This window comes from Salmo salar, chromosome ssa24 (genome assembly GCF_905237065.1).
Source record: "Salmo salar chromosome ssa24, Ssal_v3.1, whole genome shotgun sequence".
NCBI lineage: Eukaryota > Metazoa > Chordata > Actinopteri > Salmoniformes > Salmonidae > Salmo > Salmo salar.
Genome location: NC_059465.1, coordinates 39375570 through 39390098, shown reverse-complemented (window position 1 = coordinate 39390098; position 14529 = coordinate 39375570).

The following is a 14529-nucleotide window of genomic DNA, read 5'->3' as shown; positions in this document are numbered from 1 at the left end:
CTCTTTACTTGGTTATTCCATTCATTCCATTGGAACCATCCCAGCGGGCAAAACTCGGTTTAGTGACATTGTGACAACAGAAACTAGTTGAAATGACATCATTGACAACCAGTTTTGCCTGTTGGGATGAATACAGCTTTACTTCTCTTCTAAGTGACGTCGTTACTGACCACAGTGAGCATAACATCAGTTCCAAAGGGCCGCGCCATCTTCTGCAGTTTCCCTGGTCACTGCTCTAAAGCATTGGGAACTTGTGAGACCAGATGGGCAGACTGTATTGGGTGCTGGTAGAAAACATGTTCCAATAGGAGTTTTATTTTGTTCAAGTACCCCTGGGTTAGATAATGGGGGTTAAACCCCTTTTTGTAAAGTATTTTATTGTCTTGTGGTGTTTCTCATCTGAGCCACTAGAGGGCAGTGTAAGGCTAGATTTACAGTACTGCAGTTTCTGGTTAGCTGAAATATTTTTTTAATTTAAATTTAACCTTTATTTAACTTGGCAAGTCAGTTTAGAAAAAAATCTTATTTACAATGACAGCCTACCAGAGAACAGTGGGTTAACTGCCTTGTTCAGGGCAAAATGACAGATTTTCACCTTTATCAACTCGTGGATTCGAGCCAGCGACCTTTCGGTTATTGGCTTAACGCTCTAACCACTAAGCTACCTGCTGCCAAATATACACTACTGTTCAAAAGTTTGGGGTCATTTAGAAATGTCCTTGTTTTTGAAAGAGAAGCACATTGTTTTGTCAATTTAAAATAATATAAAATGTATCAGAAATACAGTGTAGACATTGTTAATGTGGTAAATAACTATTGTAGCTGGAAACAATTGGTATTTTATGGAATATCTACATAGGCGTACAGAAGCCCATTTTGCGTAACCATCACTTCCAGTCTCAACGTCAACAGTGAAGAGGTGACTAGGATGCTGGCCTCCTCGGCAGAGTTCCTCTATCCAGTGTCTGTGTTCTTTTGCCCATCTTAATCTTTTATTTTTATTGGCCAGTCTGAGATATGGCTTTTTCATTGCAACTCTGCCTAGAAGGCCAGCTTCCCAGAGTCGCCTCTTCACTGTTGACGTTGAGACTGGTGTTTTGCGGGTACTATTTAATGAAGCTGCCAGTTGAGGACTTGTGAGGCGTCTGTTTCTCAAACTAGACACTCTAATGTACTTGTCCTCTTGCTCAGTTGTGCACCAGGGCCTTCCACTCTTTCTATTCTGGTTAGAGTCCGTTTGCGCTGTTCTGTGAAGTGAGTAGTACACAGCGTTGTATGAGATCTTCAGTTTCTTGGCAATTTCTCGCATGGAATAGCCTTCATTTCTCAGAACAAGAATAGACTGAGTTTCAGAAGAATGGTCTTTGTTTCTGGACATTTTGAGCCTGTAATCGAACCCACAAATGCTGATGCTCCAGATACTCAACTAGTCTAAAGAAGGCCAGTTTTATTGCTTCTTTAATCAGACAACAGTTTTCAGCTGTGCTAACATAATTGCAAAAGGGTTTTATAATGATCAATTAGTCTTTTTAAGTGATTAACTTGGATTAGCTAACACAACATGCCATTGGAACACAGGAGTGATGATTGCTGATAATGGGTCTCTGTACGCCTATGTAGATATTCCATTAAACATCTGCCGTTTCCAGCTACAATAGTCATTTACAACATTAACAATCTCTACACTGTATTTCTGATCAATTTCTGATCAATTTGTTATTTTAATGGACCAAAAATGAGCTTTTCTTTTTTTTTAAACAAGGACATTTCTAAGTGACCCCAAACTTTTGAACGGTCGTGTATATTATGGTTATTTGTTTATCGCTGCAGTTTGTGATGCTTTAAATAAAGATTTGTATCCCCAATATTGCCATATTTTTCTGTTATTGCCAGTCATGCTTATTCAGATATAGACACGTTACCCACTCAACAACAACAGTGTCTAGTCCATGCAATACAATGTAAACTACGACCTAAATAGTTTCTGTTGATTTGTACCTACATTTACTTCTTCCTTTAAGACTCACATACTCAGTCATAGACATACCCTAGGCTGCACCACATAATGAAACGGAACAGGACTATTATTTGGGGTCTCTATGACCTATACATGTGGTGTATTCACTAGAAACCAACGTAAAAAGAAATTGTCAAAACGTTTTGCTACGGTGTGCACTAATGAATACAACCCTGCTCTCTGATACATTTGCATGTGGCAAGTTCATCATTGTCTGCAGACATCTCAAGAAGACCACGCCACTGATCCAATCAAAGTTTATTTGTCACACAACCGGTGTAGACCTTAGTGAAATGCTTACTTACAGGCTCTAACCAATAGTGCAAAAAAGGTATTAGGTGAGCAATAAGTAAGTAGAGAAATAAAAAGACAGGCTATATACAGTAGCGAGGCTACGTACAGTCAATTCTGTTAAGCCCCCATTACAACGGTTAGCTATGCCTGTGAGCTGAGCACTCTTTAAAACAAAAATCCTCCGGTATGTTAGAAATGCCAAAGCTGATTTCTGGTCCCAGTTGTTTTTTGGGGTATGTGTACTTTACTATTTATATTTTTGACAACTTTTACTTTGCTTCATTCCTAAAGAAAATAATGTACTTTTTACTCCATACATTTTCCCTGACTAAGTTCTCGTTACATTTTGAATGGTTAGCAGGACAGGAAAATGGTCCAATTCGCACACTTATCAAGAGAACATCCCTGATCATCCCTACTGCCTCTGATCTGGTGGACTCACTAAACACACATGCTTTGTAAATGATGTCTGAGTGTTGGAATGAGCCCCTGCAACAAGAAGAGAAAATGGTGCGGTCTGGAATGCTTTATGTAAGGAATTTAAAATTATTTATACTTTTACTTTTGATACTTAACTATATTTTAACAATTACATTTACTTTTGATACTTATTTTTGATAGTATATTTAAAACCAATTACTTTAACTCAAGTAGTATTTTACTGAGTTTTTTACTTGAGTCATTTTCAGTTAAGTTATCTTTACTTTTACTGAAGAACGACAATTGGGCAGTTTTTGCACCACTGCCACTCTGGTTAACAACGTGAAGCTCATCCAAACACCAGGGATCTCAGTGAGTCATCCCACACGGCAGGCTGTTTCAGCTGCTGTATCTGGTGCGCATTGAGAAGGATAATGACACGTGCATGACTCACTCCTGTATTCACACTTCAGCCAACATAACATACATCCCAGGTCGGTGCCGTGGTCTGAACAACATGGGGTTGGGTTTCTAATCTGTTACCTACTTACCTGCCTGGGATGTGGTTCAGCGGGAGTAGCTTAATGTGAGGCTGTACAGAAGTGGGACCGGCTATATGGCAGACGATCCGGTCCATCTGTAGACTGGTCTAAATCAGGCATTTTGCACAAAAATTATAATTGTTTGGCTAATAATGGGGTCTTCAAGGCCCATTTCTGGTCCCAGTCCGTCTCTGTATAGCTACCTTTGAATGTTAATATTACAGCCTATATTGTCGTCAGTATAGGCCCGTCGTACTGAGCTTTATACTAAATATGTAGTATTATCCAAAATATTTTTCCTGTTTTTATATATATATATATGTATGTATGTGTGTGTGTGTATATATATATATATATATATATATATATGTGTATGTGTGTGTGTATATATGTATATATATATATGTATGTGTGTGTGTATATATATATATGTATGTGTGTGTGTGTGTGTGTATAGATATTTCTTCTAACACCTCTCATAGTATTGGAGGTTGAATAGATGCTTTGCATAAGGTGCTGTTGGTTGGTAAACAATGCCATGTGCTGTTACAACTGTAGCCAACCTACCACATCCTGTAGGAAGGAGAGATGCTCTGGGATACACCCTTGTGTTCATCCTGTAGGAAGGAGAGATGCTCTGGGATACACCCTTGTGTTCATCCTGTAGGAAGGAGAGATGCTCTGGGATACACCCTTGTGTTCATCCTGTAGGAAGGAAGGATGCTCTGGGATACACCCCTTGTGTTCATCCTGTAGGAAGGAAGGATGCTCTGGGATACACCCCTTGTGTTCATCCTGTAGGAAGGAAGGATGCTCTGGGATACACCCCTTGTGTTCATCCTGTAGGAAGGAAGGATGCTCTGATATACACCCCTTGTGTTCATCCTGTAGGAAGGAAGGATGCTCTGGGATACACCCCTTGTGTTCATGCTGTAGGAAGGAAGGATGCTCTGGGATACACCCCTTGTGTTCATGCTGTAGGAAGGAAGGATGCTCTGGGATACACCCCTTGTGTTCATGCTGTAGGAAGGAAGGATGCTCTGGGATACACCCCTTGTGTTCATGCTGTAGGAAGGAAGGATGCTCTGGGATACACCCCTTGTGTTCATGCTGTAGGAAGGAAGGATGCTCTGGGATACACCCCTTGTGTTCATGCTGTAGGAAGGAAGGATGCTCTGGGATACACCCCTTGTGTTCATGCTGTAGGAAGGAAGGATGCTCTGGGATACACCCCTTGTGTTCATGCTGTAGGAAGGAAGGATGCTCTGGTATACACCCCTTGTGTTCATCCTGTAGGAAGGAAGGATGCTCTGGGATACACCCCTTGTGTTCATGCTGTAGGAAGGAAGGATGCTCTGGGATACACCCCTTGTGTTCATGCTGTAGGAAGGAAGGATGCTCTGGGATACACCCCTTGTGTTCATGCTGTAGGAAGGAAGGATGCTCTGGGATACACCCCTTGTGTTCATCCTGTAGGAAGGAAGGATGCTCTGGGATACACCCCTTGTGTTCATGCTGTAGGAAGGAAGGATGCTCTGGGATACACCCCTTGTGTTCATGCTGTAGGAAGGAAGGATGCTCTGGGATACACCCCTTGTGTTCATGCTGTAGGAAGGAAGGATGCTCTGGGATACACCCCTTGTGTTCATCCTGTAGGAAGGAAGGATGCTCTGGGATACACCCCTTGTGTTCATGCTGTAGGAAGGAAGGATGCTCTGGGATACACCCCTTGTGTTCATCCTGTAGGAAGGAAGGATGCTCTGGGATACACCCCTTGTGTTCATGCTGTAGGAAGGAAGGATGCTCTGGGATACACCCCTTGTGTTCATCCTGTAGGAAGGAAGGATGCTCTGGGATACACCCCTTGTGTTCATGCTGTAGGAAGGAAGGATGCTCTGGGATACACCCCTTGTGTTCATCCTGATGTTTCTGTGTTGCCATGCTTTGTTATGTCTGCTTCTGTAGTTGTTTACTGTTTAGTCACTGTCCATTTGTGGTTCTGTAAATTGGATACTATAGCCAGTGTTTATAAGTATCGGTTGCGCATTACTGTTTTGACTAAGGGGTCAATCACTGACATGAAAAATGTATTAACCATTAAGTATTTTTAGAAGATTAGTCGTTTTTGACAAGACCTGGAACTTCGATGTTGGGACTTTTTGACATTTCTTTTAAAATAACTTATTCTGAAGCTATTTGAAGGCTTGACGGGTCAAACTGTACACAGCACCCAGAGAACTACTTTGGCAGACTTGATGAGGAGAGATGAAGTGAGTATGTGTCGAGCCGTCCTGTGATGGATAACTTCCACCCTTCCATAACTTCCATCCTGAAGTCCAGCTCCTCTGAAGGGAACAGCAGGATAGGGAGGCCAGGGAATTGAAGCAGCACGATAGGGAGGCCACAGAACTGGAACAGCAGGATAGGGAGGCCACAGAACTGAACCAGCAGGATAGGGAGGCCAGTGAACTGGACCAGCAGGACACCCCCTTTTCAAATCCTCCAGTGAATTAAATAAAACATTTACAAAGCTATCCTTTTTTTTTAGGTAAAACTATTCTAAACATATTCACGTCACCAAATAATTGATTAAAACACACTGTTTTAGGCCTCCCCAGTGGCACTGCGGTCTAAGGCCGCATATGTTTAGAATAGTTTCACCTAAAAAAAAAAAAGAAGGATAGCATTTTAAATGTTTTACAATTTAAATGTTTTATTTATCTAAAACAGACGTAGTCAATACAACTATTTGTTCAGCACTTTTGAAATGTACAGCGATAGAATTCAGAACATGGGCCATTCTTACAGTATTCTCCCTGTACACCAAGTCAGAATCGTATGATTAGTAAAGGGGCCATATAAGCAGACAATGAAAGCTCTTACAATATTTGATTTCATTTCACTTAAACAGGCTACATGTGCACCACCAAGTCAGAACAGTAGGCTAAGTTTTGAGTGGGAAAGGGACCAAATTATTAGGGTAAGGCACATGGGGGCTACAAACAGTTTACTACAAAACATAAACTCAGTATTACTTTCTTAGCTACAGTACACAGTGAGGGGAAAAAGTATTTGATCCCCTGCTGATTTTGTACGTTTGCCCACTGACAAAGAAATGACCAGTCTATAATTTTAATGGTAGGTTTATTTGAACAGTGAGAGACAGAATAAAAAAAAAAAAAAAAACACATGTCAAAAATGTTATAAATTGTTTTGCATTTTAATGAGGGAAATAAGTATTTGACCCCCTCTCAATCAGAAAGATTTCTGGCTCCCAGGTGTCTTTTATACAGGTAACGAACTGAGATTAGGAGCACACCCTTAAAGGGAGTGCTCCTAATCTCAGTTTGTTACCTGTATAAAAGACACCTGTCCACAGAAGCAATCAATCAGATTCCAAACTCTCCACCATGGCCAAGACCAAAGAGCTCTCCAAGGATGTCAGGGACAAGATTGTAGACCTACACAAGGCTGGAATGGGCTACAAGACCATCGCCAAGCAGCTTGGTGAGAAGATGACAACAGCCGGTGCGATTATTCGCAAATGGAAGAAACACAAAAGAACTGTCAATCTCCCTCGGCCTGGGGCTCCATGGAAGATCTCACCTCGTGGAGTTGCAATGATCATGAGAATGGTGAGGAATCAGCCCAGAACAACACGGGAGGATCTTGTCAATGATCTCAAGGCAGCTGGGACCATAATCACCAAGAAAACAATTGGTAACACACTACGCTGTGAAGGACTGAAATCCTGCGCGCCCGCAAGGTCCCCCTGCTCAAGAATACATATTCATGCCCGTCTGAAGTTTGCCAATGAACATCTGAATGATTCAGAGGACAACTGAGTAAAAGTGTTGTGGTCAGATGAGACCAAAATGGAGCTCTTTGGCATCAACTCAACTCGCCGTGTCTGGAGGAGGAGGAATGCTGCCTATGACCCCAAGAACACCATCCCCACCGTCAAACATGGAGGTGGAAACATTATGCTTTGGGGGTGTTTTTCTGCTAAGGGGACAGGACAACTTCACCGCATCAAAGGGACGATTGACTTCTCCAGACACGTCATGTACTGTCAAATCTTGGGTGAGAACCTCCTTCCCTCAGCCAGGGCATTGAAAATGGGTCGTGGATGGGTATTCCAGCATGACAATGACCCAAAACACACGGCCAAGGCAACAAAGGAGTGGCTCAAGAAGAAGCACATTAAGGTCCTGGAGTGGCCTAGCCAGTCTCCAGACCTTAATCCCATAGAAAATCTGTGGATGGAGCTGAACGTTCGAGTTGCCAAACGTCAGACTCGAAACCTTAATGACTTGGAGAAGATCTGCAAAGAGGAGTGGGACAAAATCCCTCCTGAGATGTGTGCAAACCTGGTGGCCAACTACAAGAAACGTCTGACCTCTGATTGCCAACAAGGGTTTTGCCACCAAGTACTAAGTCATATTTTGCAGAGGGGTCAAATACTTATTTCCCTCATTAAAATCCAAATCATTTTATAACATTTTTGACATGCGTTTTTCTGGATTTTTTTGTTGTTATTCTGTTCAAATAAACCTACCATTAAAATTATAGACTTGTAATGGCTGTCTTCTGAAATGAACCAAGGCGCAGCAGGTATGTGAATACTCATTTTTTAATTACCCAACAAAAGGAGTAAAGCATCCACAGGAAACAATAAACATGACAGCAACAGTTTTCAGGCTAAAAAACGCAGTGCAAAACAACCACCCACAACCCCAAAGAAAAACACACACCCCTATATAGGACTTCCAATCAAAGGCAACTCAACACACCTGCCTTCAATTGGAAGTCCCAATCAACAATACAAACATACCCAACACAAACATGCCACGTCCTGACCAAAACTAAAACACTAGCTTCATCTGCTGGTCAGGACGTGACAAGACTGATCATTTCTTTGTCAGTGGGCAAACGTACAAAATCAGCAGGCGATCAAATACTTTTTTCCCTCACTGTACATATCTCCCTGGCATATTTAATAATTTATGCAGCAGCAAGCAAGCCATGTTTGGACTCACCTTGTTGTGCTCACTTGAACAGGAAGGAGGCGCGGCGGTCCTTCTTGAGGGCAAATTTTGGCATCAAATTTTGGCATCAAAGTCTGTCATTATTTTCCCAGTCAGAGCTTTTTACATTGTTTGCACATGGATATGTGACACGTATTAATGCCAAAATAACATGCAAAACAGGCAACAACTAAACATATATTTTTTTTGCTGAACACCCCACATGCCCTGAATGACAGGTCACCACAGCACCTAACCACACAATGGAACTACATAGTGAAACAACGGAGTATCTCCTCAGACAAGTATAGATAGATACTGAAATGGATATAAAAATGTCAGAGCGGTTCATAATTTAAGACACATTTCAGCAAGACAAAATGTTACTCGAGGGCTTTTGTCAAGGGGGCAAAAAAAGAGAGTGACAATCGCTCAGGGTTGTGGCCGCACAGAGGCAGGTTAAGAAGAATTCAGAGTGTTTTCCTCTCTCCATCCGCAGAACACATCACTTCTGTCTGTCAGGGGACAGATGGGGGAGACGATTAACCCTAATAACATTCAACATCAACACATACTGGGATGCCTGTCATGAACATGACATAGTACCTGTTGAAAACCACAGATACCTCATGCCAAAATAGCAAAAGGATGACGTCATCAAGCTTCCTGTGTGTGTCTCTGTGTTCATGGTGCTTAAGAGGAAGAGACAGATCCCTGACTGCTCTCTGTGTCTCTAGAGAAAACTACTACATGAAAGAGCATTCACCATAGCGGTGCTATTGACTTCCCTGGTCGAGGTCAGCAACAGAGCATATTAATAATTCATGTTTCATGTCTTTGGCTCCAATGACCCAGGGAAGAGAGGCTAATGCATCATGCAGTGAGTGCTGTGCTGTTGGCCACAGCCCCATGAGGGTTCAGTGGGAAGGTGTTTCCTCTTTCCTCTCTAACGCAACCATAGCGGAGGACTTCCAGGTGGATATGTGTCTTTTTAGGGGGTAAACAAGGATGAAGAGCTGTTGTACCAGTGTCAAATAGAGGCTAACTAGGCATCGTGGCACTGTCTAAATCTATTAAATACACTCATTTACTGCAACGGGAGTGAAGCCTTTACCAATATTTCACTGAACGGGGCAACGGGGCCGCTGAATCCGATCTGACCCCTGACCTTTTGCATGCCTTAAACAACTTTGTTAGCGGGTGACTGAGAAGAAGTCTTTCACACCTACGTTATCCTCACTGTGCACTTAACATCTGCCCTGACATCTTCTACGACCACAGACAAACAGACAGCATAGTGCGAACACTTCGGAGGTATTCTTTAAGGGATTTGTTTTTCACTCACAACAGACATAAACTAAATGTCTTACATCCAGTAATAAGGTGAGGACAGCATTAGTCTGGACATCTCCAGTCCTATATAGCTAGAAAAGGCTTGTGATTAGGGACGGTAACACTTTATATGGAAAGTCTGTAAATGCTCTACAGACCATCTACAGACTACCAGTAACATTTCAAATAACTATCTACCAACCCTTAACCCTTATTCTAACCGTAACCTTAGCAAGCAGCTGCTTATCAACAGATGGTCATACTATCAACAAACTATCTGTAGGGCATTTCTAAATGGACTGTCCAAATAAAAGTTACCTTAGGGACTACTCGGATACAAAGCAAGAGAAGCAGAATTAAATTGTGGGATTGTTGGCAGAATGTTTTCAGCGCTATTGATACATTAGCACATGCCTTGGCCCTCCCCCCTCTCAGAGGAGCTCCAGCCTCTCAGAGGAGCCCACACCCCCCCTCTCAGAGGAGCTCTCCCCCCCTCTCAGAGGAGCTCCAGCCTCTCAGAGGAGCTCCAGCCTCTCAGAGGAGCTCCCCCCTCTCAGAGGAGCCCCCCCTCTCAGAGGAGCCCCCCCTCTCAGAGGAGCCCCCCCCTCAGAGGAGCTCCCCTCTCAGAGGATCTCCCCCCACTCTCAGAGGAGCTCCCCCCTCTCAGAGGATCTCCCCCCCTCTCAAAGGAGCTCCCCCCTCTCAGAGGATCTCCCCCCTCTCAAAGGAGCCCCCCTCTCAGAGGAGCTCCTCCCCCTCTCAGAGGAGCCCCCCCTCTCAGAGGAGCCCCCCCTCTCAGAGGAGCTCCCCCTCTCAGAGGATCCCCCCCCCTCTCAGAGGAGCTTCCCCCCCTCTCAGAGGAGCTCCAGCCTCTCAGAGGAGCTCCAGCCTCTCAGAGGAGCTGGACTGCAGCCACGGTGAAGGGTGGAATTTATCCATCTCAGGCCGGCTCCACTCATACTCACTTCATCTCTCCTCATTACGCCTGTCAAAGTAGTTCTCTAGATGCTGTTTACAGTTTCACCCGTCAAGCTTTTCAAATAGCTTCAGAATAAGTTATTTTAAATGAAATGTCTAAAAGTTCCAACATTGAAGATACAGTACACAGTGAGGGGAAAAAGTATTTGATCCCCTGCTGATTTTGTACGTTTGCCCGCTGACAAAGAAAGGATCAGTCTATAATTTTAATGGTAGGTTTATTTGAACAGTGAGAGACAGAATAACAACAAAAATATCCAGAAAAACGCATGTCAAAAATGTTATAAATTGATTTGCATTTTAAAGAAACGTCCTCCCACTGTCAACTGCGTTTATTTTCAGCAAACTTAACATGTGTAAATATTTGATTGAACATAACAAGATTCAACAACTGAGATATAAACTGAACATGTTCCACAGACATGTGACTAACAGAAATTGAATAATGTGTCCCTGAACTAAGGGGAAGGTCAAAATCAAAAGTAGCTGCATTAATGCAGCTGCCACCAGCTGCATTAAGTACTGCAGTGCATCTCCTCCTCATGGACTGCACCAGATTTGCCAGTTCTTGCTGTGAGATGTTACCCCACTCTTCCACCAAGGCACCTGCAAGTTCCCGGACATTTCTTGGGGGAATGGCCCTAGCCCTCACCCTCCGATCTAACAGGTCCCAGACGTGCTCAATGGGATTGAGATCAGGGTTCTTCGCTGGCCAAGGCAGAACACTGACATTCCTGTCTTGCAGGAAATCACGCACAGAACGAGCAGTATGGCTGGTGGCATTGTCATGCTGAAGGGTCATGTCAGGATGAGCCTGCAGGAAGGGTACCGCATGAGGGAGGAGGATGTCTTCCCTGTAATGCACAGCGTTGAGATTGTCTGCAATGACAACAAGCTCAGTCCGATGATGCTGTGACACCTCCCCTGACCATGACGGACCCTCCACCTCCAAATCGATCACGCTCCAGAGTACAGGCCTCGATGTAACGCTGGAAAGTCATTTTCAGTTAACTTCACTGAAGACAAACGCAAATCCGACCATCACCCCTGGTGAGACAAAACCGTGACTCTTCAGTGAAGAGCACTTTTTGCCAGTCCTGACGGTGGGTTTGTGCCCATAGGCGACGTTGTTGCCGGTGATGTCTGGTGAGGATTCCTGCATTACAACAGGCCTACAAGCCCCCAGTCCAGCCTCTCTCAGCCTATTACGGACAGTCTGAGCACTGATGGAGGGATTGTGCGTTCCTGGTGTAACTCGGGCAGTTGTTGTTGCCATCCTGTACCTGTCCCGCAGGTGTGACGTTCGGATGTACCGATTCTGTGCAGGTGTTGTTACACGTGGTCTGCCACTGCGAGGACGATCAGCTGTCCGTCCTGTCTCTCCCCACATTGCAATTTCTTGCCCTGGCCACATCTGCAGACCTCATGCCTCCTTGCCACATGTCTAAGGCACGTTCACGCAGATAAGCAGGGACCCTGGGCATCTTTCTTTTGGTGTTTTTCAGAGTCAGTAGAAAGGCCTTTTTAGTGTCCTAAGTTTTCATAACTGTGACCTTAATTGCCTACCGTCTGTAAGCTGTTAGTGTCTTAATGACTGTACCACCGGTGTATGTTCATTAATTGTTTATGGTTCACTGAACAAGCATGGGAAACAGTGTTTAAACCCTTTACAATTAAGATCTGTGAAGTTATTTGGATTTTTACGAATTATCTTTGAAAGACAGGGTCCTGAAAAAGGGACGTTTCTTTGTTTATATGTTTAGTTTATATGTTTAGTATAAAGCTCAGTACGACGGGCCTATACTGACGACAATATAGGCTGTAATATTAACATTCAATGGTAGCTATACAGTCAGAGACGGACTGGGACCAGAAATGGCCCTTGAAGACCCCATTATTAGCCAAACAATTATAATTTTGGTGCAAAATGCCTGATTTAGACCAGTCTACAGATGGACCGGATCGTCTGCCATATAGCCGGTCCCACTTCTGTACAGCCTCACATTAAGCTACTCCCGCTGAACCACATCCCAGGCAGGTAAGTAGGTAACAGATTAGAAACCCAACCCCATGTTGTTCAGACCACGGCACCGACCTGGGATGTATGTTATGTTGGCTGAAGTGTGAATACAGGAGTGAGTCATGCACGTGTCATTATCCTTCTCAATGCGCACCAGATACAGCAGCTGAAACAGCCTGCCGTGTGGGATGACTCACTGAGATCCCTGGTGTTTGGATGAGCTTCACGTTGTTAACCAGAGTGGCAGTGGTGCAAAAACTGCCCAATTGTCGTTCTTCAGTAAAAGTAAAGATAACTTAACTGAGAATGACTCAAGTAAAAAAACTCAGTAAAATACTACTTGAGTTAAAGTAATTGGTTTTAAATGTACTTTTGTATCAAAAGTAAACATAATTGCTAAAATATAGTTAAGAATCAAAAGTAAAAGTATAAACAATTTCCAATTCCTTACATAAAGCATTCCATCACTCAGACATCATTTACAAATGAAGCATGTGTGTTTATTGAGTCCACCAGATCAGAGGCTGACCAGGGATGTTCTTGATAAGTGCGTGAGTTGTACCAATTTCCTGTCCTTCCAAGCATTCAAAATGTAATGATACATGTTAGTTGTCAGGGGAAATGTATGGAGTAAAAAGTACTTTACTTTCTTTTGGAATCTAGTGAAGTAGTACTTTAACGTATTTTTACGAAAGTACCTTACGCCACTGCAGAGCAGTAAAGGATGGTGCACACAGCACAGTCCTTAATCAAATTTGTAACATCAGAAACTCTCAAGCAGAAAGTTGGTTATGGAGTGATATTAGTGCCACCAACAATGGAATCTGAATTTACTACAACCCACTAGAATCCAGAGTTAAGTGGACTTGCTCTGCTCTGCAGTGGTCCTTGTTGCTGTAATTTAATGAAGACCACAGCCAGGGATGGACTGGGAATTCGCTTTGACATTTCTAACACATCAGAAGAATATATACTGTATATGTATGTTTTTTTAAAGAGTGCTCTGCTCAGAGGCATAGCTAACCGCTGTAATGGGGGCTTAACAGAATTGACTCATCGGTGGCGTGGTCTTCTTGAGATGTCTGCAGACAATGATGAACTTGCCACATGCAAATGTATCAGAGAGCAGGGTTGTATTCATTAGTGCACACCGTAGCAAAACGTTTTGACAATTTCTTTTTACGTTGGTTTCTAGTGAATACACTCCATGTATAGGTCATAGAGACCCCAAATAATAGTCCTGTTCCGTTTCATTATGTGGTGCAGCCTAGGGTATGTCTATGACTGAGTATGTGAGTCTTAAAGGAAGAAGTAAATGTAGGTACAAATCAACAGAAACTATTTAGGTCGTAGTTTACATTGTATTGCATGGACTAGACACTGTTGTTGTTCAGTGGGTAACGTGTCTATATCTGAATAAGCATGACTGGAAAAAAATAAACATGGAAATATTGGGGATACATATCTTTATTTAAAGCATCACAAACTGCAGCGATAAACTAAATAACAGTATATATATATATATATATATATATTTCAGCTAACCAGAAACTGCTCTACTGTAAATCTAGCCTTACACTGCCCTCTAGTGGCTCAGATGAGAAACACCACAAGACAACAATAAAATACTTTACAAAAAAGGGTTTAACAGTACCCCCATTATCTAACCCAGGGGTACTTGAACAAAGTAAAACTCCTATTGAAACATGTTTTCTACCAGCACCCAATACAGTCTGCCCATCTGTTCTCACAAGTTCCCAATGCTTTAGAGCAGTGACCAGGGAAACTGCAGAAGATGGCGCGGCCCTTTGGAACTGATGTTATGCTCACTGTGGTCAGTAACGACGTCACTTAGAAGAGAAGTAAAGCTGTATTCATCCCAACAGGCAAAACTGGTTG